The 7,284-nt window shown below is 39.9% G+C and overlaps 1 protein-coding gene across 1 annotated transcript in view; it reads right to left on the bottom strand.

Moving 5' to 3' along the window:
• Window positions 1-7,284, bottom strand: part of LOC110034398 (ferredoxin-dependent glutamate synthase-like) — a 28,038-nt gene that overhangs the window by 11,228 nt on the left and 9,526 nt on the right. The window lies entirely within an intron of this gene.

Raw genomic sequence — 7,284 nt, 5'->3', positions numbered from 1 at the left:
TCCTGCTGAGAAGATGCAACATAATCCTCTTTCCAACACTGCAATTCCTGACGAAGAACAACATACTACAGCTACAGATTCAGTCGTGTTTATACCACCACAGCTACAAATACAGTCATGCTTATATCACCCACTGTTATTGAATAATACTCATTTACATGCTAAGACACACGAGAGTGCTATTTTAATTCAATAAAAGATCAACTGGTAGGATCATGATGAACAAGAGCCTACACATGTTCGACCAACTTTGGAATCTATTGGTCAAATGAGTCAATCATCATCGGATGAGGAATGGCAGGTCTATTCCAGGAGGAAAAAAAAAGAATGAAGGCCGAATCGAGCTCGAGAACTTATTGGATGATACATTGGTTACTACTGGGAATGGCACACATCTTACCAATTTATTAATTGGCTCCTTCCCTAGAACTAGAGGCAGAGGCAAGGCCAAATTGGGTCGCTCTCTAGCTACCTAATACTACGTATTTAGACACTTTTAGGCTTTTTCTTTACGTCTCTCATGTACTTCTCTGTATTTTCTCATTTTGGAACCATTTTTGTTTATCGTGTGGGAAATGTGTCATGCTTGAGCTCTCCCACACATTGTATATGTATCATTCTTTATATTTAATATATTAGTCTTTGGGCTTTCTATAAATATATATATATATATATAAAATACAATATGATGTGTCGTCGTCTCCGCTCTGTTAGGGTTTCGCCTCATGGCGAACCCTTGTGTGTTCTACGATATTTCTCGCGTCGTACTCTGATGTCCTCAACTTCACATTCGTCGTCATTTTCGTTTGGTTAAAGAGCTCTCGTCGTCTTCTTCTATCGTAGTGATTTCATCGGGTTGCGTCGTCTGGCTCGTCTTCTGCGGTGCTTCGTTGCAGGCTGAAGGGTGTCCGACTGACCCAGCTCAACAGCTCGCATTATTTCTGCTCGAGTTGAATTCACAGGGGTCCTCGCGTCGTCCGCTTCTGTCGTCTGGCTGCGCCATGTCTGACCCACGTTTGCGTCCTTTCTGCTCGAGCTAAATTCACAGAGCTTTCTCAAAGGGGTTTCCGCTCATGCTCCGTGTTTTCTGGATTCAGCCTTTGCTCTTTGTTTTGCTTTCTTCACTATTTTTAACGTCGCATCTCCATATATTGACGATGGCTTCAAACATATCGTATGTAGCCCTTGCGGGTGTCCACGCCTCAGGTACACCTAAATCGTGTTCTTTCCCTCCTTCATTTGAGTGTGCAGAGGATATCAAGAAATCTGATAGGAAGAATGAGAAGTCTGCTATCTCTTTTACAGAAGGTGAAGGTATTCAACTTGCTTCCTCCAGTCTACTGAATTTAGTAAGGAAATTTTTATATGGTCATCACAAAATGGAGCTGATTCGTAAGGAACTTGAGTTTATGCACCTAGTTGGGGAGTAGAAAATTAGACTGTAAGATGGAAGACACATTTTCACACAAATTAATAATGAAGAGGATTATAAGTGTTTACTTGCTAGAAGGATAATCTGGATTGATAACAGAGCAATAAAAATTTTGAAATGGTCTATGAATTTTGACCCTCAGACAACCTCCAATCATTCCGGTCTGGATTCGCCTCTCTGGTCTAAAATTTCATTATTTTACTCAAAAAATTGTGTACGATATTGCCTCAGCTTATGATAAGCCACTCAAAACGGGCATTCCTACTTTTAATTTTTTCTGTCCATCTGAAGCCAGAGTACTTGTTGAAAGAGACATCACTTCATCTGTTTCTAAGAAAATTTAGTTGGGCACACAGCATCATGGATATTGGCAAAAGGTAATGATTGAGCATTTTCCTTCGTACTTTTCGAACTATCTTATGTTCGGCCACTTCAATTCTCAATGTCACCATCTACACCCACACCTCAGACCAAAAAGACAGTGCTCCGCCAGAGGCAGCGATTTCATCTCTTCCTAATCAGCTCCAAGTTATTAACATTTTTTATCATCAAGAGGATACCCTCGAAAATGTCATTATTCTCACAGGCAATATGACAACCATTCTTCAGCAGTCTTTGGAACCTCCTATCATGGGTGAGAGGGAGATTCTTCAGACCCCACTTGCCCTAGAATCTATCACCGATATTACAAGTGGCAATATTGCTGTCGCTGCTTCACTAGCGCCTCATCAGGTCGAGCAAGCTGTAAATGTTACTCGGGCTCATGGAGATCATGATGTGCAACAGCCTACACCTGTCCCGGCCAACTTGGAACAATTTACTGATCAGATGAGTCAATCATCGGATGAGGAATGACAGGTCTATACACCCAGGAGGAAGAAGAAGAATGAAGACCTACTTGAGCTCACGAATCTAATGGATGATACTTTAATTACTTCAGACAATGGTACTCACCTTACAAATTTATTAGCCGGCTCAATTCCGAGAACTAGAAGCATACAATCTTTCTATATCTTTTCCACTTTAATATATTATCCCTTGGGCTTTTCTAATATATGTGTGTGTGTGTGTGTGTAAGTATGTATATGTATATCAAAAAATACCCCCGAAGACGTCACTATTCTTGCAGGCAATATGACAACCATTCAGCTGTCTTTGGAACCTCCTATCGTGGGTGAGAGAGAGATTCTTCGGACCCCACTTGCCCTAGAACATATCACTGATATTACAGGTGGCAATACTTCTAAGGGGGCAATCCTTCTCCTGCTTCACTACCGCCTTATCAGGTCGAGCAAGCTGTAAAAGCTACTCAGGGAAAAATCTGCCCAGGCTCATAGGGATCATTATGTGCAACAGCCTACACCTGTCCGGCCAATTTTAGAACAATCTATTGATCAGATGAGTCAATCATCGGATAAGAAATGACAGATCTACACATCCAAGAGGAAGAAGAAAAATGGAGACCTCTTGAGCTCAAGAATCTGATGGATGATACTTTGGTCACTTCGGGCAATCATACTCACTTTATTAATTTGTTAGTCGACTCAATTCTGAAAACTAGAGGCAAAGGGAGGACTAAAATAGCACGTTCCTAGCACTTTTGCGCCCTTTGATGGCTTTTTGGTTTTTAACATTTATGTATTTTTTATTTATTTGGGATTTGTGTGTGTTGTATTGTGTGAGTTGGGTTTTCTTGTATGCCCTCTCATACAACATTTCTATATCTTTTTCACTTTAATATATTAGCCCTTGAGTTTTTGTTTTTTATACACATATATATATATATATATATATATATACACACGTATATATATATGTGAAACATGTCGTCGTTCCGCTCTGCTAGGGTTCCGCCCCATGGCGAACCCTAGCGTCTTTCAGCTTCGGGATTTACTCACATCGCTTCTTCTCGCGTCCTCTGCTTCCTCGAGTCGTCTCGCGTTTGCTTTCACGTCTAGTCAGCTTCGGGATTTACTCACATCGCTTCTTCTCGCGCCCTCTGCTTCCTCGAGTCGTCTCGCGTTTGCTTTCCCGTCTAGTCTGACGGTTATTGCAGTCGTCTCCGAGCCTGCATCTGCGACAGAGCCGCTCAAGCCTGCATCTAGTCTGGGACAGAGCCGATCGACCTTGCTGCGTCTCATCTGCCACAGAGCCGCTCGACCGCTCAACACCCTGCCACGTCTTCTTTGCAACAGTGCTGTCAGGTCTGCTCAGCTCTGCCTCTGTCGTTTGCAACAGAGCCGTCGGACGCCCATGCAGCTTTCCTACGCCGCCGCCCTCACCGGAGATAACCCCGCCAAACCCTCCTATGCTACAGTGGTTCACCTCGCAGATAGTGCAGTATTCTCATAGATTTACCATGATTCTGTTGCAGGAAATGGCGATTGCAACCTCATTAAAAAAGTAGAGAAAAAGACGGGCAAAGTAATAATTTTTTTTCTGACGTTGAAATTTCAACTCGTGCAGGAAAATATAAATTTACACTAGTTTGAAAGTTCAAATTAGGTTGCCCTAAGATGGAGATCATCATGAAGGTTTTTAAAGATTTCAAACTGGTTGGGGATTGGCAGGTGGGTCATTTCGAAGGAAAACATGTTATGATACAGCTGAGCACAGAAGATGATTACACGAGAATTTTCTTAAAAAAATTCATCACAATTAAGGGCAAACATATGAAATTGCTCAAATGGACCCCTAAGTTTGATCTCAGTCAAGAACCCCCAATTGCACCTGTCTGGTTCTCATTACCTGAACTCGAGCTTCATTTCTTTGACCTACCTATCTTATATGCAATTGGGACTATCCTTGAAAAACTTTTCCAGGTAGACTTACCTATAGTTCATTTCTATAGGCCCTCTATTGCAAGGATTTCGATTGAACGAGATATTATACTACCAGATGTATAAGAAGTCTGACTTGGATCTGCTCACGATGGTTATTGGCAAAAAATTATTATGGAACAAAAATCATATTACTGCAAGCACTGCAAGATGTTTGGACACTCGCAGGAGAAATGTTTCAAATTGCACCCACAGTTGAGAACCAATAGTCAAAAGCAAGAACACACTATTAGTGCACCCCATGTGCCTGAACACACTCCCAGCAAACCTGATGAAAGCCAACCTAAGGAGGGAATCACCACAAAATAGGAGTTGATGTCTGCCCCTGAGATCCCTTCTCCTGACCATACTACAACAGATAATGTTTGAACTAAAAATCAGAATAGTCCCACAGGTTCTATTCAAATCTCGGCGGAAGAAGGCTAGGGGCTCACTCCAACTTGGAAATTTAATGGATGATACTTTGGTGACTCCTGGAAATGACCTAGCTCTTCAAAGTTTATTATCTGGTTCCGCTCCTAAAACTAGAGGAAAGGGCAGGACTAAATTGGTTCGTCCCTAGCTACTTTTCAACTTGGAAATTTAATGGATGATACTTTGGTGACTCCTGGAAATGACCTAGCTCTTCAAAGTTTATTATCTGGTTCCGCTCCTAAAACTAGAGGAAAGGGCAGGACTAAACTGGTTCGTCCCTAGCTACTTTTTTTTCTACATGTTTTAAATTTGTTTTAAATTTTATTGAGTCTACCTGTATCTTTTTGTTGGGGTATTACTGTACTTGTATCGTATGGTAGGGTGCCTCTTTTGGGCTCTTCTTATATAACCTTTTATGTATCATTTTCTATTTCAATAAAATCAGCTCTTGAGGATACCGGAGGAAGAAGCACAGAGGTCCGAAAAGAATGTGAGAGAGGGACGGTTAGGGAAGAAGAATGCGAGAGCGGGACGGTTAGGAAGAAGCACCTCTGTACCGCTTAGGGCAAAAGAGGAATGCGAGAGCGTTCCGCGGAACAGATAGGGCAGAAGAGGAGAACTTTGACAAAATAAGGCGAAGAGGCGCGAACTGCTGGGGGTCAAACCCGCAGACCGTGTGTTATTAAAAAGCTTCCCACCGCCCCCAAAACTCTGAACCAAACACTTCCGTATGGCGGCAGCAGAACGCGCCACGGGTGAACCGCGCCCCCAAATGGGTAGTGATCTACCTAACGTTATTCTTATTTACTAGCAGGGTTGACTGAAATCAATCATTAAACCTTGGAATTGGTCATTTACATGTTAGGATCAAGAAATCATTGCATAGACTCGTAAGGAATGGAAATCTTGAACTGCTGGAAGAAGAAAAGGATATGGACAGCATCCATGACATTATCACGAGTCAAGAAAGCAATTAAAGGGAGATAACAATCATGGAAAAAATCACAGCAACCTTCTTTAATAAGGATTTCAAAATATTAGCAGAAGAGAGTTCTTGATGTTGTCTAAGTTTGTTAAAAATTCTGACTATCCATTCTTTACTTGTCTCCGGTTTGCAAATTTTTTTACTTAGATCTGACAATATTGTGGTCTTGGAGACCCGTTAATATTTTCAGGTGCATTAATTTATTGTTGCAAGTTTATTAGGAAGTCAATTGCATTGCAACCATGGGTCACTCAAGCAGTTTCAAGGGCGGGAACACTATTCAACAATATGATCACTACAAGTCTGAGAATGCTATCATGCATAAGTGCTATTTGGTCCTAGTTGTAGTATCAACTTACAATGTAATATATCATATAGTAGGAAGATGAACAATGATGAGTAGATAGAACTAATTTAACAAGATTACAAAGGAAACGGTGTTGATCAAAGGTAACATGGCATGAAATTATGTAAAATCATGCATAAATAAATTCAATACCTCTAACTCTCAATAGGAAAGAATGGGAAAAGGAAAACCCAAATATCCAGAATAAGGCTACTCATGATGGTCAGCATAATGATGATAGTTCAACATTTTGATACGAGATTTATCATGTATGGTATGATCCTGGGAAAGTCAAAGTATTTTTATTTCTCAGGGCCAGCAAGTTTGCTCTATGTTTTCTAAAGAAATTTCTTAAGCGTTTTCCCCTATATCATAGCATTTCTATGTAAGCCCTCTATTTGAAATTGAAATGATAGCTATCCAAAAATATAATTTCTCCTATCTTAGAAATCGGGATAAAAAGCAGCACACCTATAAATTTAAAGTGTTCTTAAAGGGGCATTTAATACCTAATTCATATTGTAGCACATGTTCAGAATTATCCTCTTCATATCTCAACATTCCTAGATAGGAAGTAAAGCTTTTAATTACCAGATCATGAGTCCAATACAGTTTACACAATAAAAGGAAAAAAATGAAAAGAAGTGGATGGCATTTAACATTCGAAGAGTAAAAAAAATGAAAACAAAGGAAAAGAAAATTTACAGGAAAATTTGATTTTTTTTGCACCTTTAAGATTAGGTTGTTGGTAAATTTTTTTGGGAGACATACAAGTAAATACAGAGCAATAACAGAATCCCCATTGCACAAGCACATGGCCACAGAATATTAGACGATACATTTTCTTGGAAACAAAAACTTGCTGATTGCAACTCAGAATCACCTTTAAGTTGGAAGTCAAAAAACCAATACTTTGTAGTAAGATCTTTCTACAACTTATCAATTTTTAGGCCCCAACAAACAGATATTAAAAATATGTAGCTTATCATAAGAGTTTTGTAATGTTGTACTAAAAGAAGAGAAAAATGCCAAATGCAGGATTCGAAGTTCTCTTTATTTAACACTACACAGTTCCGTAATAAAAATAAATGCTACACTCTAAAGCTTTGCTAAATGTATAATGCTATAACTCTGAAAAGATTGCGAACAATAATGTCATACAAAACATGAAATTCACAGCAATCATCCTTCAATGTAGTCATATTCACCACATCACATGGCATTTCAAACTGATGTGGTTCTAAGATAACACCCACAAACAACACAG

This window comes from Phalaenopsis equestris, unplaced genomic scaffold (genome assembly GCF_001263595.1).
Source record: "Phalaenopsis equestris unplaced genomic scaffold, ASM126359v1 Scaffold000002, whole genome shotgun sequence".
NCBI lineage: Eukaryota > Viridiplantae > Streptophyta > Magnoliopsida > Asparagales > Orchidaceae > Phalaenopsis > Phalaenopsis equestris.
The sequence above is the reverse complement of the archived record's forward strand: the minus strand, read 5'-3'. Positions and strand labels throughout refer to the sequence as shown.